At 40.5% G+C, this 15,878-nt stretch overlaps 1 protein-coding gene across 5 annotated transcripts in view; it reads left to right on the top strand.

Annotated features, from left to right (window-relative positions):
* TRAPPC9 (trafficking protein particle complex subunit 9) overlaps nt 1-15,878 on the top strand; it is an 840,301-nt gene that overhangs the window by 371,938 nt on the left and 452,485 nt on the right. The window lies entirely within an intron of this gene.

The following is a 15,878-nucleotide window of genomic DNA, read 5'->3' as shown; positions in this document are numbered from 1 at the left end:
CATCACAATTTACCCATCACACAGACGGTACCTCCATTTTGTGGTCAACCCTGTGGTCACTTTCAGTTCACCGTACTTCCGTTTGGCCTTTCTGTGGCTCCATGAGTGTTCAAGAAATGCATGGCCGTAGTCACCGGCTCCCTCCAGGGTCGTTGGGTACACGGCTCCTCGTACCTCGATGATTGGCTCATTCGAAAGACCTCCCAGTTACAAGTGTCGCGTCACCTGTGCATCATCCAAGACCTCTTCAGGAGCCTACACCTGATGATCAACACAGAGAAGTCTACTCTGACACCCGCGCAGAGAATAGACTTCACTGGAGCAGTTCTGGACTCCAATCTGGCCAGAGCCTGCCTCCCGCAGTTGCGTTTTCAAGCAATGGCTACAATTATTCGAGGACTTCAAACCTTCCCCACAACGTCGGTGCGCAACTGCCTCAGCCTAGTAGGTCACATGGCCTCCTGCACCTTCGTGACCAAACACGCCAGGCTACGCCTCCGTCCCTTTCAAACCTGCCTTACTTCAGTATACCGGCCATGCAGAAACAGCCTGGACTCGGTGCTCACTATTCCCCAGAAGGTTCTGGGCTCCCTAACCTGGTGGCTAAACCCCACTCTAGTCTGTGCTGGGATGCCATTCCACTCACCACAGCCCTCGATGGCCCTAACCACGGACGCATCATCTCTGGGTTGGGGTGCTCACCTCAAGGGCCTCCGCACTCAAGGCCTTTGGTCAACTCAAGAGCTAGCCTTACACATCAATGTGCGGGAGCTGAGGGCGGTCCGTCTAGCATGGCAGGTGTTTCGAGAGCATCTTCAAGGCCGTTGTGTATCAGTGTTCACGGACAACACAATGGCCTTGTTTTCATAAACAAGCAAGGCGGAGCACACTCCTCCCTCGTTTGTCAAGAAGCCTTCCACCTCTGGGAGTTTTGCATAGCCCACTCGATCGATTTGGTAGCGTCCTTTCTCCCAAGAGTCCAGAACACTCTAGCGGATCGCCTCAGCAGATCCTTCCTGTCTCACGAGTGGTCGATTCGTCCGGATGTCATCCATTCTGTTTTCCGGAAGTGGGGGTTTCCCCACAGAGAGCTCTTTGCCTCCCGAGAGAACAGGAAATGCCAGGTGTTCTGCTTCTTCCAGGGACGCTCCCCGGGCTCCCTATCAGACGCCTTCCTCATCCCGTGGAAGAAGCACCTACTCTATGCCTTTCCACTGTTCCCGCTGGTCCACAGAGTCCTACTCAAGCTTCAAAGGGATAGCACCCACCTGATCCTGATTGCTCCAGCGTGGCTGGGGCAGCACTGGTACACCCTGTTGTTTGACCTCTCAGTGGCAGACCCGATCCCCCTGCCACTCTGGCTGGATCTCATAACACAGGATTTTGGCAGACTTCACTATCCAGACCTGCAGTCTCTTCACCTCACAGCATGGTTGCTGCGTGGTTGAGCCAGTCTGAGTTGTGTTGCTCTGCCTTGGTCCAACAGGTGCTCTTGGGCAGTAGGAAGCCTTCCACTAGGATGACATATCTGGCCAAGTGGAAGTGTTTCTCCTGCTCGTGTGCTCAACGTAACTCAGTCCCCAGGCAGGTGTCAGTTCCTACTATCCTGGACTACATCTGGTCCCTGAAAGAACAAGGCCTAGCAATCTCTTCCATAAAGGTGCATCTGACAGCCATCTCTGCCTTCCACCCAGGGGAAAATGGCCAATCAGTCTTTTCTCACCCCATAGTTTCAAGGTTCCTCAGGGATTGGAACGTTTGTACCCACAAGTTAGACGCCCAACCCCTACCTGAGACCTCAACCTGGTGCTCGCCAGGCTTATGGGTGCTCCTTTCGAACCACTAGCCACCTGCTCGCTGCGGTACTTTTCCTGGAAGACAGCCTTCCTCGTCGCTATTACTTCGGCAAGGCAAGTATCTGAGCTTCGGGCCCTGACAGCAGACCCCTCGTATATGGTTTTCCATAAGGACAAGGTACAGCTGCGACCGCACCCTGCTTCCTCCCTAAGGTGGTGTCCGCCTTTCATGTGAATCAAGATATCTTCCTTCCAGTCCTTTTCCCGAAGTCACACCCATCACGTCGGGAACAACAGCTGCACACCCTAGACGTTTGCAGGACTCTCGCCTTTTATATCGAGAGAACAAAACCCTTCTGAAGGTCGCCTCAGCTCTTTGTAGGTGTGGCAGACCGGATGAAAGGCCTACTGGTCTCATCCCAACGAATTTCATCTTGGATAACGTCCTGCATCCGTCCATGCTATGATCTGGCTCATGTTCCAGCTAGCCACCTCACAGCCCATTCTACTCGGGCTCAAACTTCATCTGCCGCCTTCCTGGCCCATGTTCCCATCCAGGAAATATGTCGGGCAGCTACCTGGTCATCAGTTCACACCTTTGCCTCACATTACGCATTGGTTCAACAGTCCAGAGATGATGCAGCATTTGGCTCAGCAGTTTTGCATTCTGCAACATCTCACTCCGACCCCATCGCCTAAGTAAGGCTTGGGAATCACCTAATTGGAATCAATATGAGCAAGCACTCGAAGAAGAAAAGACGGTTCCTCACCTTTGTAACTGTTGTTCTTCGAGATGTGTTGCTCATATCCATTCCAAACCCGCCCTCCTTCCCCTCTGTCGGAGTAGTCGGCAAGAAGGAACTGAGGGGCCGTTGGGTTGCCTGGGGTATATATCTGGCGTCATAATGGCGCCAGTCGAAGGGGCGACCCAGCCCACCCACCGATTGTTGCTAGGGTAAAAATCTTCTGACGAACATGCATGCAGCACACGCACACCTAATTGGAATGGATATGAGCAACACATCTCGAAGAACAACAGTTACAAAGGTGAGTAATGGTCTTTTTTTGTTCTGTCTGAACCTAACCTGTTTTGGCTTCGTTGAGGTAGAGAAATGTTGAGGTTGGTAGTAGAAACCTTGAGTTACAATGTGAACATAATTAAAATGCGAAAAAGGAAAAAGAACCTAGTGTGCACTTTGTTATGTCAGGGGCTGATAAAAACCCTTTCACAAAGCCGGATTGTTTGGCTGTAAGAAGCATGCTGCCTCCTTCTATTTAATATGAGAATGAAGGGTTGGGGAAAACACTTGCAAACTTCATGTGTAAAGACCAGATAATTACAAATGGCAAGGGACTCTCTAACGAGACATCACAAGTTACACATACCTTTGTCACCTCAGGTACCTTAAAGCACTCTACTTATCACTGCTCTTCTTGGTGGTGAATACTTCTGCCCTTGATGAGGACAAGGTGTTCATGTTAGACATTTACCCTTACATTTTGCTTGCTTTGAACACAATTCATGGTGTTGGTGATTATCTTTAAACCCTTAAATAGTTTTGAGTCTGGGATTTAAGATACCCCAATCTCACTTCATAGCTTCCACAAATGAAAGCCCCTGTCATTGAGCTTTGTTTGTCAGAGCCGGAGTCTAATCTTCCAAATGTGATGCAAGAGGCATTTACTTTATTTAGTATTTTGATTATATTCATTTTATCTTGTTTTGTTCATTATCATTTTCTGAATTTTTCTTCTAGCTACCATGGCAGTAGGTGGGATAGAAATTAGCAAGGAAAATAAGACTGCCTTGTTGTTGTTGTTGTTGTTACTGTATTGTTACAGTAGTACTTAGAAATCCCAGTGAGGATCAGCACCTCTTCATTTTGCTGCGCCATATGCAAACACTAATTAATTGAGTGGTTCCTAGCCCAGTGATCTTACCGTCGAATTAAAAAAAATGCAGGAAGTGGATGTAGAAAACAATCAGAAGGAACAACTGAGGCTGAATGAGGGAAGGTTATGAAGACATATTTACTTAAACCATCTATATGCTTTGTTAGATAATTTTGAGAATATCAGGTATGAAGAAACATCAGTTCCTGCTGGCCATCTAGCTATTATCAGATTAACATAGGCACTATAATAGGAGTGAATCTTATGAATCTGAAGGAGGAAAGGTTAAAGGGTTTACAGACTAGTTTGAGAAGGATATTCTATGAATAAGGGACAGCTTGGAAAACAGAAAGTTGTTTCATGAAGAAATAGAGAATGAGAATAGTAACTGGCACTGTTGACGTGATACAAGATTATATAGACTGAGAGTTGGCTACATTGTGAAAGGCCTAAGAAGTACTGACGAGAAACTTGTATTTGATGTGGTGGTGATGTGACTTGGTCAAAATGATAGCTCAGGAAGATGAACACTTCTTTGAATGTCCATGAGGAAAATGATATGGGTATTAGAACACAACCTGGATCTGGGTCTAGAAGGATGATCCAGTTAAGATTACAGACAGATTATGAGTCTGAGCAATGTGAACAGTGTCAGAGAGAAGAGGGCGTGGGAAGGTATTAGGAGGGAAGATAAGAAGCTCAGTTTTGAGCCAGTTAAGTTTGAGATGGCAGCAAGACATCCAGGAGGAGATATGAGAATGACAAACTGAGATATTGGAAACAGGTCAGGAATAGAGAAATAGCTGAAACTTTGGGAGCAAATGAGATCACCGAGACAGGGTGTGAGAGAATAAAAGAAGTGGTCCCAGGAAAGGGTCTTATGGAACTGCCATGGCAAGTGGGAGAAGGTAGGGAGGGCCCAATGAATGTAATACTGAAGAAATGACCAGCGTTGTAGGGTAAGAACGTGCAGACTGTGGTGTCACACAGACAAGATTTCAAGGAGAAGGAATGAGACAGCATCCAGTGGCTAGGGCAGTGGTCTCTAATTAAGTGACAGTTGTTCTGTTTCTAGTTCTCCTGCTGAACTGCTCTGAGATATTGCATAAGTCAATTTCCTTCTGTGTACCTCTATTTCCCTTCCACTCTTTGTATGTCTTGTCTATTTAGTAGTAAGCTTTTTTCAGGTCAGGAACAGCATCATAAGGGTGACCTGATCTCAATTGGGATCCCTTGGCACTACTGTAATACAAATAATAAGTAGCAAAAAATATTGATTAGCAATGTCAAAAATTGCTGAAGAGGATACAGATGGAGTAGAGACCTCGAGATTTATTCATGAAGGGGTTGTTGGAGACCGTGATGAGACAGTGTAGTAGAGGGGGAGGAAACCAGGCTGGTGAACGTGAGGAATGGAGTAGTAGCTTGAGTCAGCAATGGAATATGACACATTTAAACAATTTAGAGATGAAGAGAGAAGGGGGGAATGAAAATTAATAGTGTTCTGTTTTTATAATGAGGAGAAAACAGTATGCTTTTATTTAAACAGAGTAACCTTCAGAATTTATGGAGAAAAGTAAGGGAAAGAATTGATAGTGAAGGCAAGGAAGGCCATTGAGGGAGAGGATGTGTTGCTACTACAGTTGGAAGTGTTAATGGAAAATAGGTGATAGAGAAGGGAGTGAGCGATGAGAAGAGGATCACAATTACTTTTAGAGATCATAACCATTTGATAAAGAAGCAGGAGCTTCTAGAAAGTCAAGGAAAGATGGTGCTTGTCATGAGCTTGGGGATTTCTCCTAGTTAAGGTTCCTCCACTGATTTGGTTGAATATGCATGTCAAAGCAAAATTGCTTCATACTGTTGTGTTAGTGTATCAACAGGAAAAAATTACTGGGAAGTCCCAGGGAGAGAACCATGCTCATAATGTCTCCAGCCCCCTTCCTCTTGACAGTTTTTTTTTTCCTCCCATCCATCATGAAAAATAAAGAATAGTCCATCCTCCTGCCAGGTCTCTCAATGTCTCTGATTTCTGTTGTTTGCCTACTTAGATTGTAAATTGCTCAGTGTAAGGGCTGTGCCATGTTTTAGGTTTAGTACATTACCAGTAAAAGTCTGCACATAAATAATATAAACCATCTTTCTTGTCTAACAAATAAAGGTTGGATTTGCATGCTCTGTGAGAGGAGAGTTTAAGTTTGAAGGTTAAAATATTTTGATTTCACCACAATCCCCTGTTTTGAGTCACATCTTTTAGGGCAAAAGGGGAGATTGGCTCCCACTTAAAGCATTGAGTGAGAAGAACGTGATGGTTTTTATTATGCTTTCAACAAATTTGCATGTTAGTCATCAGAATAAAAACTTAGTCTTGTGGGATGAGAAATCAGCGTTATGTTGGTTAGTGAAGATCAAAAGAGAGAATCGTTAAGGAATTAGTGATGACTCAGAATGCTCCTGATTATTATGGAGATTTGTGTTTCTGTCCTCTCCTTGCATGCTCTTGGAATGAAACTGTAACAGCTAGTCAGAAGTAAAGTGCATAGAATATGACTTGACAGAATATTCAAATTATCTGAGTTATTATATTTTACATTTGGGTTATGTGGCCTCTGCTTAACATCATTCATAGATTTTAATTGTTTTCTATTTTTCAGAGTGGCAATGTGGACTTTGGAAAGGGGGTGTGTTCTTTCTTTCTTCTCTAGTTTCTTACCTGGATAAAACAGTTATGCCTGTAAGGAGTTTATAACCGTGAATGGGATGGCATTAAAAAATAAAAGCATTTGTATTAGGTCTAAGTATAAATGTTTCTGTCTTCCCTAACATAACTTGAATCTTTATGCTCGCTTGAGATATTCTTTTGCGCCTCTTCCCTCTAAAAGTCCTTCTTCAGGCCCACAAATAGTTTACTTCAACACTTTGTGAAGTCCCTTGCATCTGCTCCTAGGTTGGTGAGAGGGAGTTAATGGTAACATGAGATAGCATGGGTGTGAATGAGTGGTTTAGCTGTCTGAATAAACAGGAAGTATTGAATTTTGGAGATCTTGTGTAAGAAGGAATAGGAGTTTGATACTTCTTGGATGTAAAGGAGTAATCGGAGTAGTCCGATGACACCAACTTTTCAAGCTTTCATAACTGGGGGAAAGGAGGTGTTAGCAATGGAGACAAGGAGGCACAGGGAGAAAAACATGCTTCTATTAATCATGGGAAACAAAGTTTTGAGTTGAGATGGATTAGTCAGAGGAAGGTGAATTTATTTGGAACAAGAAGTTTAGTAGTGTGTTTTAGAAAACTGTGAATAGAAATTCTTTAAAACTTTAAACTGTTTAAAATATTTAATGTATTGCGTAGACCTGAAATGTGTGATTATTTTTTGAAACGATCTTTTAAAATATTATTTCCTGCATTTTCAAAATAATACTAGAGTTAAAAGAGTAACATCAATGAAAAATGACATTTCTGCCTGAGTTTCTTTTCTTTGTTTCAGATATAACCTAAAATGAATAAAACTGAAAGGAATTAGAGAAAAAAATATAGTTTAGTATTTTGGGTTTGGTTACTTTGTGCATTTGCCAGCACTTTATATGGTTATCCTTTTCATGGTTACTCTTGTACAGTCACTCATTGCCCTTTGTTTATTGTGGTGTTGTTTCAGAGCAACAAGGGAGAGGGAAACATTTTAAAATTAGGAAAATGTGATTGTAAAACTACAAACACTGACAGGGAGAATCTGAGACAAATGTCCTATATGAACCTGAGCTGTGATAGGTGTAAAAAAAAAAAAAAAGTTCAGTTTGTTACCCAGGATCTTCTGCACCCAAAGCTTTTGGTAACTTTACTCTGTGCAGGGCAGTGTCAGGAATAAATCAATCAGGACATGGTGTGTCTGTCTGATAGTTGGTTAGCACAAGCAGTACAACACAACAGTGCTTTCACTTAAATCTTCTACTTTATTTAGTCTCAAGCATGTACAAATGCAATAGGCTATAGAGAACCCTAAATCAATAGTTACCACAAAGGTCTGGAGTGGTCTCAAGCGGGTCAACAACAGATTTCCAGTGGCCAGCCTCCAATCTGCTACTGGGGATCTTGAGATGTATCCACGAAGAATCCATCCAGCTTAGATCTTTTTCCCTTTTTATGCTTGTAAATGTTGCATAGCTTGTCAATCACCAATAACCACTGAGCAAACAGTTTAAGCAGAAGTTTGAAGCCATCATTTATACAGAGGTGTTTTTGCAGAATCTGCAGTCTCATGGGCCTAGACAAACACACCAGAAATCAAATATAGACAGACTCAAAACCGCATACTTCAGCAGTTTAAAAGAAAGCCCAACTGGATGGTGCAGAGTCATGCTCAATTCTTGTGGTTACTCCCCCTCCTGTCCTGTTCTGTCTAGTTATGCTAAGGCTGCTACAAAGGCCTGACAGCTGCTTTTGACAATAAGCATAATAATCAATATTCCAGTTACTGGCAGTGGCCTAAATACTTTTCTGGGCTGTTAAAATCTCCCCTTACAAGTTGACCTTTTAAAGTAAAACCCAGCTTTTGTTGGATGATATTGATTTTCCCATCCAATGTAACTCTGTCTTTGTAAAATCTAGATAAAGAATTTTTAAATCAACTGTTATATTAATGTCTGATTTTGTAACATACTTATGTAAAAATCACAAATCTAGAAGGAGGCATTCTCTTTCTCCCTCTCTGTACTTTGAACTATTATATTTTTAAAAAAAAATTCTTTGTAAATAAGTATTTGCTAGGGGAAGGGTTTATGGAAAAGGTGGGTCTTACATTTCATTCTGTACGTGGGTAGGTTTAGGTTTAGGCTGACCTCCCGATCAGTCCCAGTATTACTTAAATTATTATATAGTTGGGAACCCTGATGTGCACAGTTGCAACACTCACAATATAGGATCTCTTTTATATTTACAAATATAGTTTATTAATATATTTAGCACAGTCACAAACACCCCAAGTTAGTAAGATAGCTAGAGATACTACAGAATGTATGTCTACACACACACATACTCTCACCGTTCCTTGTAGAACAACCTGAAATGTTAGCCATCATCTTTCTCGTCACCATCACCTTCCCCATCATCACCAGTGGCCATCATTCTGGCACCTCCAAAGGAGTACCTCTCCCCGCCCCTAGGCTGGGATGCCACTTTTATAATATGTTACGCTGATGCTGTTATGTTGGATGCATATTCAGTAGGGGATTTTTCCCTTCTCTTTATTGGTGTTTCCTCACCTCACTAATGTTAGAGTGTCTTTTCCTATAGGTTAGTATATCAGTGATCTCAACTTTTTATATATGTCAATTCATTACCATGGCCCTTTTGTGGCTAGATATAACATTTGTTATTTCTGTCCTAACTGGTTATTTCGGGTCTTTCCAAGTTCTAAGTTGTGGTGTACCTGCCAAGTTTAAAAGGGTATGGACTTAGGAAAGCCCCTATGCCAACCTGCTTTAACGCACCTTCTATGTTAAAAGTTACAGTCATACATGGATGTTATGCTTTAGCTCCATTTATCTAGGTGAAAGGTCCCAGACACATGTATACTAACTTTGCCTTAGCTCACCCTACAGAACGTGGCCTGCGGGTCCCTTGTGTTACAGCCAATATATACCCTAATATAAATCTATTATAATAAAACAAATAATCAAACCTATAAGAAAATAGGAAACTTATAAGAAAAATATATATATATATATAGGCAAGCAAGCAGGCTAGCCTTAAATGTATCTCATGCACCTGTTACGTACGTCAGCTTGTTGCCAGGACCCTTCTGTGGTTGAATTATTTACCTGTGATCAGAACTTCCCCTTAAACTCTATTTTCAGCTCCCCAAATACTTGTTTTTTTCCACTGGGCCATTTATCTATTCAAAGATCATAGGTCTCAGACCTTACGCTAACTTGCTGAAGCTGATGTCTTACAGGATACAGGCCTGTAGCTTTCTTGCCTTACTGCTGAATATAATGCGAAGCAGTAAATATAACGAAGGCAAGCTAGCCACTGGGCTACAGTAGCAGTGAATATAATAAAACAGCCTAGCCATCTGGGCTGCAATGCACACTATTCTTAATCACCCTCCCCCAGGGAATTGCATATAATCCTTGACCCACAATGATACATAAACTTAATGCAGTAAGGTCTCCCAAAGATATTGCAGGAAATTGCCATATCTGTCAAACCATAGTTACCGTAAAGTAACAGTTCTTTCTGCAGAATCTGTATATGTCACACGGGCCACATAAATACATTTAATGTGTTGGATTCAACCTATGAGCTGAATGTTTGACATGTTTGTCTTGAGACATTGCTTTAAATTGGTACAATTAACGACACTTGCATGAGAGAGTTGTCTTGAGTGCTGTTTTTTGTAATAGCGCTACATAAAATTATGCTATGAAATTCTTTACCTACCAAAATAAATAAATAAAACCACAGGAAGGAAAACAGAATCAACAAAGTTTAGGTAATATTGTATTTAAGTATTGGAATGATTAAGTGTTGAAGATTTTTCTATAGTTAAATTCTTTGAAAATGAATGGATAAATAATTTGTTTGACTTTCCACTGTGAAGGTAGAAATAATGAACAGCAGACTTGTTGTTACAGATTGCTAGGTTCTTTCCCCTCTCATTGTGTTAATACATTTTCAAACACACAATAACAATACTGATTTATACACGTGATTGTTCAAGTACTTGGATTTTTGCAAAGGAGAAAGGATAAAATGCAACTTGATGAAAATGACTTGATAAAAAAGCTCTCTTCAACTGCAGATGATAAAATCTGTGATTTATATAGTAGTTTTAAACATTTTGTTCGTGACATATCAAACCTATAGCTGAAAATTTAATTATTCTTGGGTTTGCTTTATTTTTCTTTTTGTTATTAATGGAGTTATTAAATGTAATATGTTAGAATAAATAGACAAAATGACCATTCAGGTAAATTGTGGTACGAAAATAGAAGTCTTCAGCTGTTGAAAACCTAGTGTATTTTGCTTGTGTCTGCCTCCCTTCCTCCTGATGGTACCATTGTTTTGTATACCTGCATTGTGGTCATCAGCAATGAGTTTCTGTTGTCATTGATTAGTATTGAGCATTCAGTGATCATCAGCTAATAACTCTGTCATCCCCATGAGTATTTTATGATCCCACTTCGCTAAGTATTATTTATGAATCTGAGTTAGCGTTTTCAAGGATGAGAAAATCTGAGGTTAGTCTCCTCAGCTTCCACTTGTGTGAACTGCTGCTTCTTGTGCTTTTCTTGTTCTAAGTAGTGTCTGGTGCCTGTATATCTGATCTTTGGTAACACAGGATGTATGGAATCCGTGGCAGCTCATCTCAAATACCTTTTTCAATCAGATCATAGTGACGTCATAGATTGACATTTAAAGATGTTGCAAGTAAGTTTATATTTTCTAGAACAGATTGTTATTGTTTTTGCAATCAAGTCCCTTTTGAATGTTGCCTTAACTTTATTTGCAATAGGCAAGAATTACCATTATTATGAAATTCCATCTAAAATCTTGTTCCTTTCTCTTAGCTTGCTGAAGCAAATCTCTGCAGCTTTCTGGATGGCAGTCTGCAGTCCTTGACATTTGAGAGATTTCCACTGTGAAGAGATTTTGAATCACCTAGTATCACAAACTTCATGCAAGGCTGCTTTAAGGATATTTCCAATAAAGATGTAAATATCGGTTTAAAAAGTTAACCAGTTAAACAATTAAAATTATATAATTTAACCGGTTAACTGTTAACCGATGTTGCTTTGGCAGTGGGCTGGCTCAGCTGGGGATGGGGTCACTCCAGCCAGCGCTGGGGGGCCACTCCAGCTCAGCAGGGGCCACGCTCCTGCCAGCATGGTACATCTGGGGCTGAGGTCGCTCCAGCCTGGTGCGGTTGGGGCCCCGCCGGACTGGCATGGCCAGCTGCGGGGATTAATGTTTAAGGTCCGGTTAACGGTAAGCCTAATGCTTACTGCTTAACCTTTTACATCCTGTGGTAGACCCAGGCCAGTTGGGTACAGCAGAGTAGCAGAAGGCAGCTATACTGGCCACTGGATTAACAGTTTTCTGTTCCCTAACTGACCAGAGCAGGGGCTTTTCCAGGCTAATGAGAACACCTGACTTGAATTAACCTGCAAAGAGTCAAGTGAGACCATTAAGCTAATGTGACCACCTGACTCTAATTAAGGCCCCTCTGATACTATAAAAGGACCCACTCTAGTCAGGCAGAGGAGAGGAAGTGCGGCTGAAGGGCTGATTAATGAAGACATCCTTAAGTAATTGGTAAGGGAGCCCTAAGGTAAGGGTGAAGAAGGGAGAAGCAGGAGAGCTGTGGGGAAATGGCCCAGGGAAATGTAGCAACTCTCGCAGTGAAAGGTTGGCTGCCAACAGCTGCTACCATTAGGGTCCCCTTGCTGGAACTCGGAATAGAGAGCGGACCCACCACTACAGGAACACCTCCTAGGAGGGGAAATCAGGCCCCTGTCGGGACAGCAGGCTAAACTGTTCTGAAACAAGCCCCTAGGGACAACAGAGTCTGTGGGAGTTTGCTCATCAACCTCCTTGCTGGCTTATGATGAAAAGGGCTCAGTAGACTGTAACTCTGGCTCTAGAGAGAGAAGGGCTACGTGGAGGGTCGCAGCGAGCCACTGAGGCTAGCATATACTGCCCAGAAGTGCGGGACCCACGTGGACAAGGTTGGAACTCTGCCACAATCTCTAATTCCCAACAGTACACAGTATTTATATTATATTATATTATATTTCAATTTAGAATAGCATCTTCTTTCCAAGGTAACAACATAGTGCTCTTTCCAGTGTTTTTGTTAGAAAGCCTGAAAGACATTGTCTTCATCAGAGTGCAGAAAAATCTTCACTGTTGTTTGAGCTCTAGTTATATCAGCATTAACGAGCACTGTCTGCGGGTTGCTGAACATTTTGTTTTCTTCTCAGGAACAGCATTACCACTCTTCTCTTTTGTTCTGATTCCTGCTCTCCTCTTCAGTGATGTTTGAAGAGCTCTTTACCAATAAAGAGAGTACATAGAAGCATAAATCTCTTGAAAGTACTGTTTTTGAATTTGGGTAAATGGTACACAAATCCAGATTTCTTGTTTTTTGCCCTCTATACTAGAATTTTTTTCTACAGGACACAGGTATCTGCTACATACCAGTAAATTATGCTGAACATTTCTCAAATATATTTAATATTTGTGCTGTTACATTTGTATTTGCATCTTCATCACTGTGTAGTACTGCTGATCTTTAGTAACAATAATTTGACTTAGAAATAATTTCCTAATCAAGATAGACGTTTGAAGGTTGGCAGAGTTTAATAGTACAGTATTAAATGTATGGCTCAGACACCAGAAGTCTTCTATTTGTTGATATATAGAAAAGGAACTATTTTATTTTTGTACACAGAGACATTCTGAATTTATAATCTGTTTTATGCCCCTGAGAAGGATATCTGTACCTTTTAAACTTAAGTCATACGAGTCTAGAATATATGAGCATAGAAACTTTTGGCCAGATTCCGGCTTTTACATCTTGTATTGTCTCATTGACAGGTTTACATGGAGTGTAGATTATAGCTGAATTTGTAAAATTTAATTGAATAGAAGGTTCTTAAAGCATTTCATATTTCAGAATGATTGCTCCCAATAACTTAAATTCATCCATTTAGTTGAGCAGGCAAGTATCTGCCTTTAAAAGAACTAGGTTTCATGCTCTTAACATGGTTTCACCTAAACTTGACAAAGTTGGTCAGTAACTTCAGAACTTGGTAATAGAGATGATTACTGATTATGCACTATATGCAGTACGTAACTTTAGATAAAACATGAAAGAATCCCAGGATGTTAAAATGACAGGTCCATTTTTAAAATGAGCATTGCTGTTTAGTGAAATGCTGAGTATGGGGATGCAGTAAGGGGTAATCAGAAGCACTTATCACCTTTGACAGGTTGCAGTGTTTCCTGTGGTTTGGTTTCAGCTTTTAGCTCCTTTCTTTAGTGATCAAATATGTTCTGTACCTCTTTGTAGGGCAAACCTTAATCTCGAAAAAGCACAGTAAGTACAAAAGTACAGCCGGAGGGGATGACTGACTACTTCAAACATCAGATATGAGAAATCTAGACTCTCTCAACCATAGGTTCAAATCCTAGCATATTTGACTTAGCTTTTCATGTTTTCCATGATAGATCGCCATGATTGCCATGCAGTTAGGTGTGTGGAGAGACCTTACAACCCAAAGTTCTGTGTGAAATTAGAGATTCCATGTACTTTTGGTAAGAGCAGAGGTCTGCACCTAATTCTGGCCCAAAGTTCCTCTTCCCCACACAGTTGTGCAGTGTTCTGCCTGGCTGGATATGTACCTCCACCCCAAAGGGTGGTTGTATTTCATAATACATTTTGTGAAGAATTTTAAGATCCTTTGGGATGAAATGCTGTATATAAATGTAATAATGGCATTGTCAGATTCTTTCCTTTCTGCATTGTACAGAATGGAAAGAAGTATGTATTTACCTTAATCATAACTTCCTTTGGATACCTGCTAGAAATAGGAAAGTCGATCTGTCATTTTCCAGACATTTTTTACAGATATTTTGTTCTGCTTGAAAAATGCCTTTTTGGTAACTTGAACCATTTTAAAAGACTTTATTTTATCACATGCTGCCAACCATCAGGTGTTCAAATCATGAAACAAATCAGGCACAGAAAACTCATGTAAACTACTGTGCTGAACAACAAGTGTTGAAAACTACAGATATTCTTATTTCTATATCTCAGAAGATGGGGATGGGGGAGAATAATAATATGAAATAATGTCTAAATAAAGATTGTGTTCTTGGCACCTGGCATATGTTGGTAGGATCTCAAACACGGTGATTAATTGCCTTTTTCTGCTACCGTTGAAATCAATTGTAAAACTCCTACTGACTTAGTGGGAATAAGATTGGATCCTAAAAAAGGTACTTTCGTTATGGAAAGAAACAAACATTTTGCAAGGAGTTATTTACTTAATCATTTCTCTCAGCCTGAGGAGAGAGGCCATGGTGAAGAAACACTGAAGTTTTCAGCACTAAAATTTGTGTTTAACTTTACTGCCTGATGGCCAGGAAATTAACCTATTGCAGGTTTGTCGTAGCTTTCTTCAGAAAAATACTGAGATCCATTTTTGTGTTGATTGAGTCAGTGACAGATATGCCATAAATACACAGCCCAAAAGACATTCCAGATGAAGCAGTTTACAGTCTTTGTGCTGTAATTATCAACATAGTACAAAAAAGGACAGCATTCAGCAAATGTTATCATTCAGAGAAATTTCAAATCTTTCTTAATGTGGTATCCATGCGTACAGCACTGAAAACAGACCTTATCAGATAAATACAGATGAACTCTGTATGGCTTGAAATATTTGGAGTCTTTTGGTCTAAATACAAAATATATCTTTAGTAAACAAAGTTTAATTTCAGGTAATAAATTCTTCTGTTTCATTGACATCTAGTCTACAATTTTTAAATCATCTCTAGCCCTTTTGTGGGCATATAGGGTGCATGGTGATTTTTGGCTCTTTGAAGTTCGAGAAGCCAAGTGGCTTATATATTAAAGAGGCACTGGGCATGGCTTTCTAGTTAAGGCTGACTTCTCTTTTGCAATTAAAACTGGGATTAAAGAGATGAAGTTGTAAATCCAGCTTTGCTGACCAGCGTGCTCTGGTTTAGTTTCATCAGTGAATCTGCTACTAAAAGTAAAAATCAAATGAATAAAGACTGATGCTACATATATTCAAATAATTAGGAATATGGCACAGTAGTATTCTCTTTGGATGTCTTGGTTAGTATTCATGTAGGAAATTTTTAATAATTTTTAAAACATGGGACATTCCAAGATATAAAACCATGTTACAATGGAGTTAATGTTGAAAGTGTATGTATCAATAATTTAAACTCAGTAAAAAAACAAAACAACTCCTCACCCCCAACATTTCAGGGATGTTGTAATGATTCCAAAAGCAAGCATTACAAACTCAAGAAATTCATAGTTAAGGTTACACTTAAAAAAACAAAACCCAAACCCAAACGTTAAAGAATGGAAATATGTACTTAAGACATTCAAACAAATTTAACTCTATCTTGTACTGATACCATAAAATGACA

Source organism: Gopherus flavomarginatus, chromosome 2 (assembly GCF_025201925.1).
Source record: "Gopherus flavomarginatus isolate rGopFla2 chromosome 2, rGopFla2.mat.asm, whole genome shotgun sequence".
In the NCBI taxonomy this organism is placed as follows: Eukaryota; Metazoa; Chordata; order Testudines; family Testudinidae; genus Gopherus; species Gopherus flavomarginatus.
This window is presented reverse-complemented; position numbering and strand designations above follow the sequence as displayed.